A 17,532-nucleotide genomic window follows, 5' to 3' on the forward strand; every position below is an offset into this window, starting at 1 on the left:
ACCAACAATAGAGTTTCTTGTGCACTGATTTATATTGCTAACCCCATTACCTTCTTTCTCCTGCCTTTAGGTAATTGGGTGAAGATAATATTCTGGACTTGAATCAAAGTCTTTGATTAGTGGAGCAGCACAATATGTTCAGGAAGAAAAGAAGCTTTTCTCCAAATATATGGGAACAAAACAAAATCAACTTACTTTTTAAGCTTTTAAGGTGAAATAACACAGGATGTATTCATCAAAGCTCCATATATGGTGACAGTGAGTATTAAAAACACGTGAAGCGTTGGAATGTGGAGCATTTACATTACAATATGCCAGGTTGACATTATATCAGATAATTGCTTCTTGGAAATCTCACAATGGGTCCAGCCCAGTTTCCGATTTAGATTTGCAGTAGCTCTGTGTCCACAACACTTTTTGCATGTGGAAAGTTTCTAATGTCTTCTGGATGTAACATTAGATATAGTATCTTGTACCAACTGGTGATAAGGAAGTCGGTCTCGTTATTGAATCCTAGTAGCCCATGTGCTGTTCAGAACTTTATGTGTAGAGATTTGAGGTCACTGTGACCTACCCCATGTGTGAGGTGAGTGAGGGTTTTCCAATATTACCTCCCCTTCTGGATGGTTCCTCTACAGAGAGACTCAAAGGAGGGATTCAAAGTCTGTTTGGTGGTCAGGGAGTCTGAATTAGTCAATCCAGGTCATGCATTTTTGTCCTGATCTCTTTTTTTCGCCTCTCCCTCATGTCTCTCTGACATACACTTTAATAAAAGAGAATTATCAGCCGTATAACCTTGCAAAACTAAATGCTAAAAAAAAGTCAGAAAGCCTGGAGTAATGATATCAGACCTAATTTTTAACAACCAAAAGTATATCACCATGAAAATAAAATAAAGATTGAAATGTTCATGTCCAAGTCAGACTTTGAGAAGTGTGTCAACACTTTTTTTCTTTGATTAGAGAACTGTGATGGTGTTTTCACAGGTCTCTCAAGTAAAACAACCTGACAGCTGGTGCTGGGATATTTTTTTTAGACTATAGTGCGATACTAATGTTTTCAGATCATTACACAGGCTACCTGCTTATTGAAGGGCTCATTTTAAAAAAGTGTAACTAATCCTTGTCTACAAAACAAACTGAAATATTTCTGATGAAAATAAATTTCCAGACCACCAAAACGGAAAAACCCATACATGCAACAAAAAGTCTGGAAGATGTATTAGTGTTGACCAATATCTTTACTTGCCACTGTCATTTATTTCCATTTTTATACTGTTTATTTTATGCTCTTTGTCTTTTCTTAGCTTGATCTGCCTTCACACTTTGCTTTAAATTAATTCGTGTTTGAAAGGTGCTATAAAAATGCCCTGATGTTTGTGGACAATGAAGGAAAAAAGGTCATTTAAAATGGCAGATATTGGATTATGGCACGTGATGAGAAATTAGTCCAGAGACTGCTGAGATGTTAAGTGTTACAGTCTGAGATCTCTAATAGTGTGAAATGAGAACAGATCAGTTAAAGCCTCAAAGCACACAGAGATGGGATGGAATTGGCTTTACGCCGTCGTACATTACCGCCATCACATTGAAAGGCCCTTTATGAGACTTAATTAAAAAGTCGATGGCATCTTTAATGGCTACAGCGGTGGTTGTTTTTCCCTGTTTTTTAAAATGCTTGTTCTCTAATGACCAGAGGCAACCTCATTTGGGGGATGGAGTGCAGAAAAATGTTTCGACCTGTGGCACGAGGTCATTATGCCCCAGCTGTGTCAGGAAAACAGATAAGCCTGTTGTGTATAACTCCACTGTGCTTTGGCTGCTGGTCAGTGAGCAGAAAATTGTATCTAACAGGTGGGTGCCTTTACAGATCCACCACCAACACTGACCTAAGGTGGTTAAATGAAAAGATAAGTGCAGTAGCTGTTTATAGAAGGCTGCTTGATTTGTTCCCAACGTCATGACTTTTTTGGCTTCTTATTTCATCCTTGTTTGGCTTCTGAATTAGACACAGAGTAATAGTGCAATGTGTGTGACGGAGCCAAGCGTGTCAAAGCTTTGAAAGACAGCCAGTGTCCTCTCTGTCTCAAAAACAACATTAATGGCTGTGTTTTGAAAGACATAAATGAGGGCCTCTTCTGACTAAATGTTTTACATGTTTTTCTGAATCTTTTTTAGCTTGCTCCTCTGCTAATTGAATGCATTTAGTTTCCCATTGTACAGTACAATGTGCTCAATATGTTAAGGCAGTATTATTTTAAGGTACATGACACCAGCTTTCCACATGAAGTTCACTTTATTTGGAGATAAGGAGTTTTAATGGTACCAGACAGTGCAGGTGTAATAAAAAGGATATGAGTTGCATCATGGGAAATGTGGAAGTTCCATTCACAATAAATGGTGGTGTGTCACAGTGAACATCTTCACCTTTGCTGCTTCCGATTTGATCATTCTCTGTCTATAAAATATACCTTTATAGTTATAGCTTTAACAATAATAAAGACAGTCTACCTTATTGTGCGCATCACATTTAGCATTGCACACGTTTTAGCCTCAAAACCTTTCAGCTTTTATATATGCAAATGTTGCTGGAGGGGAATTGACTTTTTGAGTCAGTCATATTGAGCTGCATAGCTCTGACAGCCTAGGGAAAAACAAGCATCTTTCATTTTCTTATGTGTCTCACCCTTTTCATATTGTAGTTGTTAATTAAGATATTAATAATTTGGCTCACTGAGGCAAACTGTGCCCTCAGAAAGGATGTACTACTTTCAGCATAACGCTTTGCCTAATTCAGAGGAACATATCTGCAAGTGTGCAAATTTTCAGCATTTATGTTGCTATAAAAAAAAAACATAATTAACCCATGCTATAACCTAAATGCAAAGTCTTGGTTTTAACTAGACACATAAATGAAGTAAAAGCAATTTGACTAAATAAAAAAGTAGAAGAAGGTAGTGGAAATATTTTTAAATCTAACAGTGAAGATACTATTCACGAAGCACAGTGCGGAGATATTGAGTCTAATATAACAGATGCATTTAATTTTCTTTTTCATAAGCTGTCAACTCCCACAGTCCTTCAATCGCTGCCTGACATTGTTAAAAATATTTTCCCACCTTGGTAGTTTAATGTGTTTCGTGTTTAATGTGCTCGTTTGAGCCTGACATTAGCAAGAGACCGAGCTTGAACACCTCTTCTTTTCTATCTTTGAAAAAAATGATCTACCTTTGGAGCAGGGAGTCTATCTTCTAAAGCATGCCTCTAATTGGAGGAGAAAGGGCTTCTTTCTGACAGTGCTGGAGATTTCAAATAAAGCCCATTTGCCGGTGTAAGGAGTCATTAAACATGTCATTAAATTCACCTTCTTTGATATAAGTAGCTGGTGCTTTGGATCCCATTTTGGTCCTTTAAAAGGATGATGGAATTTAAACTGGGCTTATGGCTGACAAAAAAAATTACGCTTGACCTGCCACACTCTCAGCTCCACACACAATGCATGCGCTCGCTTTCATACGTGATGTGTGGGTGTTGTGTGCTCAAAGGAAGCCTCTTAAAGTCTATCATTTTCATACAGGAGGGCACCAGATCATCCCATTACTGAAGGAGAAAAATATGACATTCAGCCGCTAAAAGACAAGTCCTTGATGTTCTCAGACTGGTCACGCTCCTCTGTCTGACTTGCACTTCTTTGTTTCACTGTTGCAGTTGATTTTATTTTTTATTTTTTTAAACTCAATGGTCTGATTTGGCCTGCAGCAAACGGCTGGTAAGTCCCAGTGGAGATGTCGGCCTAAACAGCCGGGTCTGAAGTGATTATGTGAGTGCAGTGTGAGAGATTCCTTTAGGGCCTGTGGGAAGTCTGCACATTCTTTGTTGACAGTAGCAATGAGAGCGAGGATGAGGGAGAGAAACGTGGAAGAGAAGGAAATGATCTGAACAGACAGAAAATGTGCAGGAATCTGGGAGATTAAAGGTATGTGCAGAAATAAAATCCCCTTTAGCGCTTAGCTATTAGGTTTTCCTTTATTTGTTCATCCACATATCCAATTATTGTGAGCTTTGCATTCATGTAGCTGCCACTTACATCTTATAACACTGTCAAATTGAATTCAGGTAACCTCCCCCTTTTCTTTGCTGGATTTGAGCAGCTTCCTTATGTAACATATACTGTAAAAGGGATTTAAGAGTTTGACTGAAGATAATAAAATCCTTTACTTCTATGAATCGGCTCAGCACATTTTCACTTTGAAATCTTTGAGCTCTCACTGTGCCTCAAGCAAACATCACAACCAGTAATAAAACACCAAGAATCGTTCATAAAGGCCCATAACAATTAATTATTCACATTCATATCATCTCACATTGTCTTTATAAGTTCAGCCAAGCAATCAAATTGAAATTCTTCCTTTTTCTTTGCAGCCATTGGCTTGTTTACTCTAAAAGAATGTCCTTCAAGCATTTCCTTCACTGAATCGAGGAGTTAAGCCGCAGAAAGGCGAACTGTCGTTTATCGGTGCCTCGCAGACAAATCCACTCTAAATGGCCGGTGATTTTCACTCATTGGCTCAATAATCCGTTTGAGAATTTACTCAGGGACTCAGACATATTGTTGAGGTTGTTTTTGTTTTTTTGTTCCTTTTGAACAGATTCCTCTGTATACCCACTTTAAGTTGAAGGAGCCTTGTTAAAACAACTTAGAAAATGGAAATGAATGCACATGCAGAGGCATTTTAAATCAGTGTAGTGCTACACTTTGCAGTGCCGGGAAGTTTAATAACTCAGATGGCTGCTGTTAATAACTGAGATGGCTCCTTTGCTCAATCTGAGGCCAGCACTTGGAGAGGGAGACCTGAGGAGACATAGATACATGGACCTCCTTTCTTTTGTTTTTCCTAAATTAATTATTTTCTCTGCCCTTATCTTTGCATGAATCCAACCTGATTAAAGACTTTGCTCAGGCAGCACCAACATTCGATGTCTCCCGCTTTTGTCCTCCCATCTTCTTCCGCCACCTTGCCCCTTTAACCTGATAACTTCACTGTCCACCCCTCCTGACTGCTGTTCCTCCTCCCATAGTGCACTGTGGTAATTGAGTGAGAACTGTGGCCCTGGAGTCCTTGTGTAATCCACACTTTATAAGCACTCTAATTGAAGTGCAAATTCAATACTCCCTCATCAGCCTTTTACTGGCTGTGCCGTTGCCTGCACCCCTTAGGTAATTACAGTGAGACTGGCAGTTCAATAATTTTGCAGAAAATAATGTAACAAAAACATATGCATCATACACCAAATCATTTTATTCCAAGTTACCAAAGGTGAAAAACTGGAAAAGCGAAAACACTTTCCACTCTGGTATCATGGAGGTAACACATAAAAAATGTGTAGTGAAGAAATTTATTGAACCTTATCTTAGCACAGCATGGGATTACATCACAATTCCCTCCTCTTGTATTGGTGTGCCTGTAGACTCATGCACAAATTGATGCAAATACATAAGAAAACATGTGTAAGTGAATACTGACACACGGTATGTACACATAATCTTCTCTTATGTACAGCTGTGGAGACAAACAGCCATTATAGCAGGTGAAGCACACACAAGCATATAGAACTGCACTGGTTTGCCTGTATTACTGTGTGCGCCTGTATGTGGGAGTGCAGTTTGCAGCTTTAATTAAACTTCCTCTATTCTTTCTCAGCTTGTCCCCATAGGGCCCTGTCTTCTTCCCAACCACATGCTTATTTATTTATAATTGCATTAAACACCAGAGCCAAGCTAGGTCTGAACATGGTGCCAGACCTGTGGAATAAACTGGGATTGCCACACAGTAATACAATTTCAATAAGAGAAACATCCCACTGGCTGGGACAATTCCACATTAGGAATAATATAGGGAAGCACTGTACATTTAAAATCAGCAAGGAGAAAAGAGAAAGTTTGGATTTATATTCAAAATACCACAGCAGCTATGCACAATGTCAACACAGATGTATATAAACCAAAACTGTGTGAATACAGATTGTTTACACAAACAGAAGAGCAAATTCCACCTGTGAAGAGATCTGATAAATTTAATCCAAGCAGCATGGTGCTCCTCAGGAGATCAAATGTTCTCCAGAAGAAAACAATCCAGGTGATATAACAACTTTTCTCTTTGCTCCTTTATTCAATTGCCAGATACTTTTTGATTTTTTTGTTGCTTTCTAATTCACTTTGCCTTAAACTAAATATCCCACCAGACAACCTTTTGGATGAGCATCACAGCAAATTCGTAGTGTATCCCAAGCGCTGTTGTTGAAGTTGGATGAATGTGATTTAAATCTTCAAAAGAGAAAATCATATTATAGTACTCTAAATTGCCAAGATACCCTATATGGGCAGCTTCCCACATGTGGTGACTTAATATCTGCAACACTGCCTACTCACATCTGCAATATAAACAAGCCTGCACACAATTCTTTTCAGAGACAAATTAAATGTTGGCATCGAGATCATAATCATATTACAGCTCAATTTTTCATGTGATATCAACCCAGTACAACTGCATATCAGTACAAAGATGCTGTGCTCCAATTTATATTTTACATTATTCGCAGTATGTTTTTAATTGCTTGTTACATTAGGTCCTCCATTCCTGCTCGTCTTCTTTGCATCCATTTCCTGCTGTGATGGCCCACAGTCATTTACAAAACCACACAAGAGTCCTGCGTTTAATAAGGTTTCACTTTAAAAAAAAAAGTATGTTTATAATAACCAAAATCTGGTGACAAATACAGTCTGTGTACTGTAAATCAGCAAACACCTCCAGGATTAATGTCTGGCTGCATTCTGTCCACCATATAATAAGAAATATCACATTTTACACATACTAATGTACAAAACACGTAGCCATCTTTGTGTCTCAATATCAGGATAAATAAATAAATAAATGAACTTTCCCTCCTGCCAATTCTTATGAAATCGGCCTAATATAGAGTAAAGCTTGAACTATGGAGTCCTTTTAATCGTCATTAAAGACGTACTGTATATACATGCTGTTGCATTTATGTATATTGATATATATATACATGTACAGTATGCATAGCTTCACATACAGTACATAGTGTAAAATTTCTCTTTATAGCTATCATACAAAACACAACACACTATACAAAATATTACAGGAAACTATTTAAATGTTTCTTCCTGGATTTAGGTGTACAGACTACACGCAGATTACTGTGTTTATGTAAGTTCATACATCATAATTATAGCTTCATATTTAAATATACACAATGACTACTTTCAGAAAAAGAAAGTTTGCAGCCTCCTTGTGATGAAGCATTGCTTTAGTAAAGGATCTATTTTTTCTACTATACTGCTCTCAGATGTTCCTCAATAAAGTTTGGTCAAATCTTAATTAACTCCAGTAAGAGTCATGTTGAAATGACACAGTCGGTGTCCTGCACTGATACGGAGCAGTTAAAGCACCAAAAGTGTTTATTTTCTACTTGTAACATCCAGTTTGAGGAACCAAAACAATCCCAGCATGGCCAGGCGCTTATTACGCGTCTATTTACGTCACTGTAACCCGGAAGTGCTGTGACAGCTCTTGTCAAAAATCCTCATCCCTTTCGCATAACAGCGACCCAGAGGTGAGTTTTAAAGCCACGAATGGACTCTTATCGCTTGTATCTTACTGTCGCTTCCTTAAAATGATACGTATGGTGTAATTTAAAGCTAAAAGCACTTGTTAGATCTTACATATTAGCTGCTTGCTGGATAATGCCAGTAAGTTAGTAGCGGCTTTGGTTGGTGATGTAAATCTGTGTTATCGAGATGTTGGGTTTGAGTTTTCAGCCGCTTTTTTGACGTGTTCTGTGTCGTACCGAAGCTTGCGCCTTGGATATGGATAGTACAGATTTTCAGGGGCATGCAAAATAATGAGTCCAGCATTAGAAAACATGTTCAGCTGGCTCAGTATGCGTATCCTGCCAAATAGTGACCACGGTTTCCCTTCTGTGTTGCATATCTGTGCGCAGTGCAGGACAGCTGCGGGCTGCACACAGTTGCTCAAACCTGCACAAAGCTGCACACAGTTGCATACAGTTGCACAAAGCTGCACAAAGCTGCACAAAGCTGCACACAGTTGCAGGCAGCACTCTGCCAGAAAGCAGCAGAACAAAGAGAAGTCCTGCAGAAAGGCTGGTGCAATGCATACTGAGGTGTTAATGTCGCAAAGTGACTGCAAATACAGTTATCTATTCACAAAGAAGGCAGCTGTAAATTGGTGGAATTACTCACAAAATGTACTAGTGCTTCATGAAACAAGTGATTCTGACACCTTACCGGGAAAACAAAACTGATTCTCAGTGCTTACTGCTTTTCTTTTAGGAGTTGGTGGAAGATTTGAATTATTGCTTATGAAGTTGCATTATAAAGATGTAGTGCTGCATGCATGGGCAGGGAGTCATGTAGTAGTTCAGAAATGCTCTGATTGGGAGTTTGCTTGGGTCAAAACAAGGAATGGATGAAAATGTCAAAGATAACTTGTTGGCCAACTTTGCATTTTTTTTTATTGTTCCTCTCATACTATCAAACACATTCTTGACATGGCTGGTGATAAAAAGGGATTCTTGACATAGGCTGCGAGGTCATGATTTGTATTGATGTAAAACTTTGTGAAAGCATTTGAGGTTTTATTAAAAGCTGCAGCTCCAGATGCAAAATGAAACACTGTCCTTGTTTCACACACCTACTGGTTTCAATCTTTTAGTTTTATCATGCAAACTGTGTTGTACTACAGCGATCCTAAGTGCCTTGCATGCAGTACAGCAAAACACGCGACGTCACCATCTGGCATAAGCAATAAAAAATGATGGCCCACAGCAACTAAAGATGATAGATTATAGGCTATAAATACTGTAATACTGTACCAAATGGTGATGATTGCTGTAATAATGATGTTTGGATTTTTAAATGCAGGATGAATAAAGACTAGAGCTGTAATAGTCAATTATTCAATTAGTCAGTTGCAAGAAAATTAATCAACTACTTTGAATATTGAATAACATTTTTTGTCCAAAAAAACATTTCAGACTGTTGCTTCTCAAATGTGATACTGCTTTTATTTTTCTGTATCCGATTGAAAACCTAAGATTTGTTAGTATAAGCACTGTTGAGTAAAACAAGTGATCTGAATCTGAATATCTTCTCAGGCTTTGGAAAATTATAGTGGCCTCCTTTCCTGGACATTTTATTGACAAAATGATTAATCAAGAACATAATAGGCAGATTAATTGATCATAAAAATAATAGCGACATGCAGCGAATGCCTAACACCCACATTAACATATTGTTAAGTTTCAGATGTGTTGTGAGGACCAGAGCTACTGCAGGCGGTTGAGCAGTACCAGTGATATGTAGATGCTTTCACCTGAGACAGTCCTCTGCTGAAAACCAGCCCAGTCAGCCATCTATGCAAGCAGCTTTTTATTACTTCTAGTTTCTTTTATTGTCAGGTGACATCTAGTGGCTGTAGTAATTGTGATGGGGGTGTATCCTTAAAGAGTGAAACAAAATGTTGAAAGCATGATGGAAATATAGCATTTTAATGTATTTTTAGTCTATTAATTTGATAAATGTTATAAATAGTTTTGATCGTTCCACACAGATCGGTTTTTGTCTGTCGATGTTCGTCATCTATTTAGTGAAAGTCAACATTCATTAGCTTATTCTCTTCTTACTGCATTTTACAGCAACATGCATACAGTTTCAAAAGACATCCAAGTATCTGCACCTAACTAAATTGCAATTGCTCATTTCATTATAGGCCTATGTGTATTTCTTCATATTGATTATATGTCATTGAATGTTCTTTCCAAGTTGAATTACCTCAGTATTCTTCTATAATGGTTTCTTTTCATATACAAATTAACATGTAGCTGTCATTTTATTGTGTGAGCAGCCCTGCCAGCCTTTCTTCTGGCAGTCCAGTGTGTTTATTAAGGTATTATTTTCAGCTGTTTTACAAAGGCCATTTCAGAGCCATAAAAAAAAAAACTAATTTAGTTGCAGTATGTCAAGCATTGCATATTTATAATTGTTAGTTTATGAAGCCATTTCATTTCACTCTTGGGGTTTTAGGTTAATAAAGAAAAAGTGACTTGGTTTTGAAGTAATTCAAATGATTCTTGTTTTTGGTGGAGAACAACCAATAAATCCTCGCAGTAAACGAAAAACTGTGCGCTCCAGCGGACATCTGTCGGTTGAGAGTTGGTGCTATTGCAAGTGCAAGCTCTGATTGGCTGAATTAATAAGCCCAAAATTATGTTTTTTTTTTTTTTTTGCAAGGAAAAACCTATTTATGAGCACCAACTAAATAAATTCAATAAAAGAGGAACACTGACGTTCAGGATTAGTTTGGAGGGGACAGACCAGATGCTCTGTTTCATATTGCTGTATGCATCAAAACTGGTTATTAGACAGGTGGCCTTTCCTTAGACTTCCACCTGGCAGCTGGCAGATAGACACAATTTTTCTTCTGTTTATAAGAGTTTGTATGTGTGTGTGGAGTTGACTGAGACCACTTGTCTTGATTTAAAAGTGCTTTCCTCGCCTGGCCGCTTGTATTCTTCTTAAACACTAGTCAAATTTAAACTCTTACACTGATGTGTGTCGAGTTCTCCCTCTAGTCGACCGTGTCCATTCAGCTTGGTGCTGTATATTAAACTATTCAACCGCTCTGTCAGATGTTCTTTACACACAGATGCCCAGCTGCCCGCAGCCCCCCTCTTCATACACTACAAGATGCAGCCATTTGGTTTATTTACGGGAGGTGCTTCTGTAACTGCTGGGAACAGGCCAAGAGCCAATCGAAACACACAGTAGAGGCCAAGCTAATAGAATCTGACAGGAATGGAGTCATAGAGGCCGCTCAGGCATCATAAAGCTGTCGCCGTTTAAGCCTCTAAATTTGTCGCTATTACCTGCTTGCTCCTTCCTTTAGACTGGCAAGAGTTGTGAGGAAAAGTACAGCAAGGCTCCTGAGTTTGAGTAGGTGCTGTTACTCATTTCTGCTTAATAACAACAACGCAAAATAAGTAGGGTTGGTGTGTATGCACATGGTCGTTTCATTTTCAGCATCAAATCCAGAATGCATTGACAGTGAATGGGAGGCCAGAATATACAGATCAGTAACACACTGTCCACCGTAAACGGTATTAGTGTAGAGAGTGTGGTGAATTTTAACAAACAAAATGTTTTCTGCACTGCATCATTTCTTAGTTTAACTCCCACTGTTTGCCATGTACTGTATTTATTTACGCTCATATCCTTTATTGGCTCTGTGCTTTTTGGGAATCGCTTTGTTGATGGTGCTGTAAGGGAAGCTGTGTGTTTTCCACAGTGTCAGAGTGGAAAATGCTACAGCAGTTAGTACATCAGATTGTAGTTAGTGAGGAGAGGCTTATTGGAAACTGTTCTCTTGTCAGAAAATCCACTGTAGACTCTCTAAAATAAAAGAGAGTATATGTAAATACTCTAGAACACTATGTCCAGTCTGTCTCCTGAACTGTGTTGATCATTTGCATAAAGTGCTGACCCATGGCCTGACAAGCTTACATCTTTGGCATTTCTGATTCTGGCTTTGTGAGTGACTTTTATCTTGTATTAAAAAAAAAAAAAAGGATGTGCTGATTTGTTTTAAGCTGATTTCAACATTAAAGGTCAAATCTTGAATTAGGGCGTGTCAGATTTGAAGAAGTCCATGGACTGACATCTCACTGTTAGCTTGATGCTTATTTAATTGGTTTGAAAACACGAGTAGTTTAGTTCTTCATATAAACACTGACAGGGCGCGATGTAAAATATGAGCTTTAAATGTAGCTAATGTGGGCTGAATGAGTAGAGAAAACATGGAGAAAATGATCTGCGTTTTCTATTAGATAGTGGTGAAACAGCTGTGATATTTCATTCTAAATGTTACTTCCAACAACCTGCCTGTGTGCGAGCCTACTAAGACATAATTGATATAGGCAGCGGCCCACTCAAAAATGTCTCTGATTGGGCCTTTTTATAGATGCAGCATGAGAAGAAGCTCATTTCTCACATTGCTGATCGCTTGTGAGGGAAGGCAACAAGTATTGAATTAGTTTGCATGAGAGGAGGGAAATTGAAATATGGATTGGGGTCGCAAATGCCTGCCAGTGCTATTGGCTGTTTCGGATATGGAGGATGAAATGTATTTTCTGTGTGTATGTGTGTGTCAGCGTGTGACTGATGCAGACAGTGCCGGCTTCGAATGGTTTTGCACCGTTCCAGCGTTGAGCTATTTTCCAATAACAAGTTGGGAGCACGAGTGACACAGATGAAGTGAATGTTTTAAGAGGAAAAGTAATCTTAAAGACAAGCCAAGCCATTCCTCACTCTAATACGCAGCCTCACACTCTGCTTCTCCTACATCACTGCTTCTGTATTGCAGCCAGGCACGAGTCGGCTCTCTCGCCATCTGCCATTTAGATGTATTTAAATCATGCATGCATGCTGAGTTTGGACCTGTGCCTTGAACTGGTCAGGTCCCCGGTTGCTGCTCAGCACTATTCGTGGTCTAGGGAAACCATCTGAATATGAATTAATGACAACACAGTTGGTTAAAAGTGTCACTGCCCAAAAGTCAGATCCAGTTTTGCTGATATTATCTGGCATTTAAGCCTGGAAAACAGTAACACATCATAATGGTTTGATTGCAAGATTCAGCTCGGAAATGTTGTCGGATCTGGCATTTGAATACCGAGTATCATTTTTTTGGTGAAATGTTGAAGGCAGTGGGAATGATGTTTAGTTGTGCCCAACTAAAAGTGTTGAGGGTGCCAGTGTTTTCAGGAAATAAAGCCATGAAGCCAAACACTGAGTTGGGAAAATCTAACAGTAACAACACTTAGATTAGGATCCAACAGGACTGTTGATTCATGCAGGTTGTATATTCACAACCTGACAAATTTCATATTGTGTGAAATGAACATTTTTAGATTTTTTTTTTATTCCTGCATGAAACATGGCCTCCTTTGATAGAATGATTTTAATAATGAAGCAGAAATGATTTACATAGTGTGTATTAATGCTTGAACACGTGAAGGGTTACATTCAAAGACACTGTTGTATCTGTCCACATGATTCATGTTACCACTGGATGAAACTTCTCTTGCGGAAGGACCTTGTCCCAAACCAGGTGCCATAAAACAGTGGGAAGTCCGGGATTTGAATGGTCTAAAATGTTGAAATGTCATGGATAAGGAGCAGTCCGCGTCCCTTACCCCCAACAGAAAACACTGTGAAAGAGGGACAGGAAAAGAGAGAGGACAGGAGGAGGCAGAGGGGCGGAGGGAGAGTAAGAATCGTAGCTGAAATCAATAGTTCATACCGTTCTGAAATTGAAGATTTTTTTTTTTTTTTTTGGTAAGAAACTGTGTGTAGATGTTGGAATATGAAATAGCCTTGGTGGAGTCCTTCATGTAAGCAGCAGTATTGATTCCCACAGATGTGGTTCAATTATGGTACCACGGGTTTTGTCAGCGCCCTTTAAAGAACCAGAGTTATTGTGGTGGGGCGCAAATTTGGCCGTCGCCCAATTCTGACACGTGCCCTCCTCCCTGAGTGCCCGACTGCTTCTGTCACCAAAACCACAGAGAAAAAGTCATGAAACAAGAGTCTGCTGTTTCTACAGTTTGCAGGGTCGCTCAGGGAGCACAGCTGCAGGAGGAGAGATTTCCCCTGTTGGCATTTCCTGTTAAGAGATTCATTGGCATTACAGCATAAAGAGAAAATAATCCTCTCTTTATGTGTGTATTCGTATCTCTTTGTGTGTGTCTCTGTTGGCAAGTGGCTCAGAGAGAAAGTGTCCGACTGAGTGGACGGACAGACTCGGCGTCTGTGTACGAGACACTCTGGCTTTGTACGTCTATATGTGTTTTATTACTGAACAAGGACTGGGTTTGCATGAATGTGTGTACAGCTATAGTGGCATTCACACATATCCCATACAATTTAACAGTTAGTGTAAAAAAAAACAAAAAAAGCATGTGTTAAACAGAGAAATTGCAGCTGTTTTAAAGCTTTTATTGCTGGAGGATTTGCAGGGTAAAATGGTCTGTAATTCCCAGCTTGCACTCCCACTGTGCTGTCCCTGCTGCTGACGCTGCACACTGCCCTTGTCTGGCTTCATAAGGAAAAGCGACAGGAGGGTATCATCTCCCAGAACAATATAGGACATTTTACTCCCTCACTCTTGGGGTTTGAAAAAACTTTGCTGGCACTGAAAAGTAGGCTTTGCCTCTTCCTTGCTTTCTCTTCCTCTTTGCTTCTTCTACAGTCACCATGTGTCCCATCTCTTCTTTCCCTTTCCTCTCCCTCCCTCCACTCACGTTCCCTCTACACATAACGGGAGTCTCATGCAATATGCTGTGTTTCCCTCACTTGAGTGTTAATGAGGCAGATGAATATTCATGAAGAGGAGGCTGACAACGCTGTGTGGCAATTGTGCCGAGGATGTTTGTGTGCACAGGGACTGTGGTGGCCACATTTCTGAGGGATCTGTCGTACAGTGGGTAGACATCAGGAGATTCTGGGCTCTTGTGCTAATGATGCAGATGTGCGTCGATAAGTTATGGTTAGGCTGGTTATTGTGGGTGACCCTTTATGAAGGCCTCTCCATTCTCCCTGGGGGCAGCTGGGGAAGCTTAAGTTTAGCCTCCAGCTGCTGGTGGAGGACAGCCAGGGAGCACGAGACTGAGAAGAGGAGCTGCTGTCTACACTCCTCCTCCTTATACTCCTCCCAGTGGTCCTGTCTCATGACAAACTGATGCCATGGGCTACCTCTCTGGAGGCCATCTCCATCCTTTCATTATACTGCTGCCTGTCTCTTACTACCTCTCTTCATTTTCTTTCTTGGAACATATTGTGCTGTGATGTCTGATGTCTGTTTTGCTGTGATGTTTTGAAGGACATATGAGAAAACACATGGCTCATTTTAACAGCGAAAAGCTCCATGGTGCGTGCTTGTCATGTCTCATGTGTTGCCATTCCCTCCTGTCCTCTCGATCCCCCCTCTCACCACGCTTTCTTTTCCATTGTCAGCTTTAATCTACTCTTCACATTTTACTCTAGTAATCTCTCATGTTCTTTCCTTTCTTTCCTCTTTTCTTTGGCAGCTTCTTATTTGCATTTTCTCACTTACTTGTCATCACAGTCTTCCTCTTCATTCCCTACTGTCTTCAGCCTGCTGCATTGTCTGCTTCCCTTTACCCCTCTTATGCACCATTACTTCATTTTTTTCCCTCTCTGCCTCTGTCTTTACTCCCTGACTCCTCTGTAAGATATCCGACCCCTGCAGGCTGCCTCTGAAGGAGCTCCTATAGTTCTGTTAACACCTGTAAAATCTTTGATCTCCCACCAGCTATTGTCGATTTGAGGTCATGTGTGTTTATGTCTGCTGCACAAGGTGGAAATGTGTGTTTGTCTGTCTGTCTCATGCTGTTTGTACTCTACAACCTTCAATTTGGGAAAGGTGAGACTGGTAATGCTATAGAAGAGGACAGATAGTCCTATTGGCTCCTTTTATATCTACTATTTAGTGGCATAAGAGAGGCCTTTCTACTTACTGCTGCTCTTGGGCTCCTTGTGTCCATGAAAACGGTCACACAGTGACTTAATATTGTCACTTCTAGTCTAACTGGCAGCCATGCTGATTGTCATGCACACACATCCTTCCTGCAGGTGGGGAAAGGGTGGAGGCTGGCCAATTTATCAGCACTCTGACTGTAAAGCCACAGGGAGCCCCTCCGTCTTCATCAGTTCACTCAACAGATAGGCACACCCCAGTCACTGCTACTAGACTTACCTCATGTGTCTCCATTACACATTAATAACAAGGCTGTGAGAGTGACTAGAAGTTGCCGCTCCATGTTGTGCCATGAAAAGAGACAGGATCTGCGTAAATCACAGGTCAAAAGATTTAGTATACAGACATAGATGTTTCCACTGGTTTACAATGATAAACAGTTGGTAGTTAATTATGGTGTAATAGTAGTCACTTTATTATAAGCTAATCGCGCTAACATTATCTGAATTGCAATTGCACTATTAAATGACTGCTCCATTTTTATTGTTGCAAGATTAATGTAAATATACAGATAATGACATTTAACAGATTAACATTTAAACATATTGCAGAGAGAATAGACTGACATGTTCACAAACATACAGTAGCCTATTGTGCACTGTATTTACATTCTTGTTCATCACAGTGACATCGGGGAGATGTCTGATCTGTCCCAGATACATTCTACAGTGACTCCAAACACACATCTCCAAACTACATCTTCAGTGACAAGAATGAGGATACCTGCAACAGATGGTAGGGCCCCCAGAGAACCCTGATCTCAACATCATTGAGTGTACCTTGAAAAATGTGCAAAGGCTAACTGAGGTGTTTTTATGGCGGTCACATCACAAAACTGGTGTTTACCATATTCTGTTGTTAATTAATTCAAAAACACAGAGTGTAGTCTGATTTTTAGATTTTTTTTGAAGCTGCTTCACAAATGTTTGCACAGTTTTAGGGGAACATCCAGCCAGATCTTTGCTACGCTCTGCAGGAGCAATAGGTTTAGTATTGGTAGTGTATTAGTTCACTGTGGTTTGTCATGATAAAATAATCTGCTTATCAAAATATGAATTTCCTAAACCCAAGGTGACATTTTTAAATCGGTTGTAAATGAATTTTTATTAAAATCACATGTAAGTCGACTATTAGCTTCCTATAATTTTTATTGTCCGAATATTGGATGAGGTTATTGCCTGTTTATGTTCAATAAGGTCTTATGCAGATAGTAATTGATACACTTTGCTGTTTTCTGTCCAGTCGTGTGTATGTCACGTCTATCCTTCAGTGAAGGACGCCTGTCTTTTTCCTCTGTCTTTCTATCCTCTGTCCCCATCTCTCTGCCATTCTTAGCTGTTGTGCCCCCTCGCTTTCCTTGTCCTGCTGCTGATCAAAGCTCCTTTGAGGGTGTTGAGCGGCTGCAGGACTGATGGCGATTTGATGTTTGTACGTCTTCAGAATCCTCCCTCATCGTGTGAATAGATGGTGTGTGACGGGCAGCATTGGCCCCATCTACTCACATTCAGCACCAGCGCTGTAGTTTTTATCCTTTAATGTTACACCTTTGTCACCAGCCAAATCAATTATCAGTGATTATGTTAGTGTCAAAGTCTTTAGTGCCAAGCGAAGTCACACTGCCAGCTCCTCCTCCTCCTCCTCCTCCTCCTTGCTGAGCAGCCCAGAGGCCCAACAGAAGCCACCCTGTCCTGATCCCCAGACAGAGCACTGCTGCTGTAGCGGGACAAGTTTGCAGGCATCTCTAAGTTTAACCTTGCTTCTCAACAGTGCTGTGACAATGCAAGGAGAGTTTATTATGCCTGACAAAACTCCCCCATGTAGGTTCTCCTCTGTGAGAAAGCTGCATAACAATTATTCCTATTATGTTCTATTGT

General features: G+C 39.9%; 1 protein-coding gene across 4 annotated transcripts in view; it reads left to right on the plus strand.

Annotated features, from left to right (window-relative positions):
- The first annotated feature begins 7,564 nt into the window (after positions 1-7,564).
- The window catches only part of spop (speckle type BTB/POZ protein), a 73,727-nt gene continuing 63,759 nt past the window's right edge, over positions 7,565-17,532 (plus strand). For 3 of the 4 annotated variants that reach the window (XM_026325646.1, XM_026325647.1, XM_026325648.1), the window contains exon 1: positions 7,565-7,637. The gene's annotated coding sequence lies outside the window, so the exon portion shown is untranslated. The remainder of the gene's footprint in view (positions 7,638-17,532) is intronic. The other variant, XM_026325649.1, reaches the window with a different exon arrangement.

Source organism: Mastacembelus armatus, chromosome 8 (genome assembly GCF_900324485.2).
Source record: "Mastacembelus armatus chromosome 8, fMasArm1.2, whole genome shotgun sequence".
Lineage (NCBI taxonomy): Eukaryota > Metazoa > Chordata > Actinopteri > Synbranchiformes > Mastacembelidae > Mastacembelus > Mastacembelus armatus.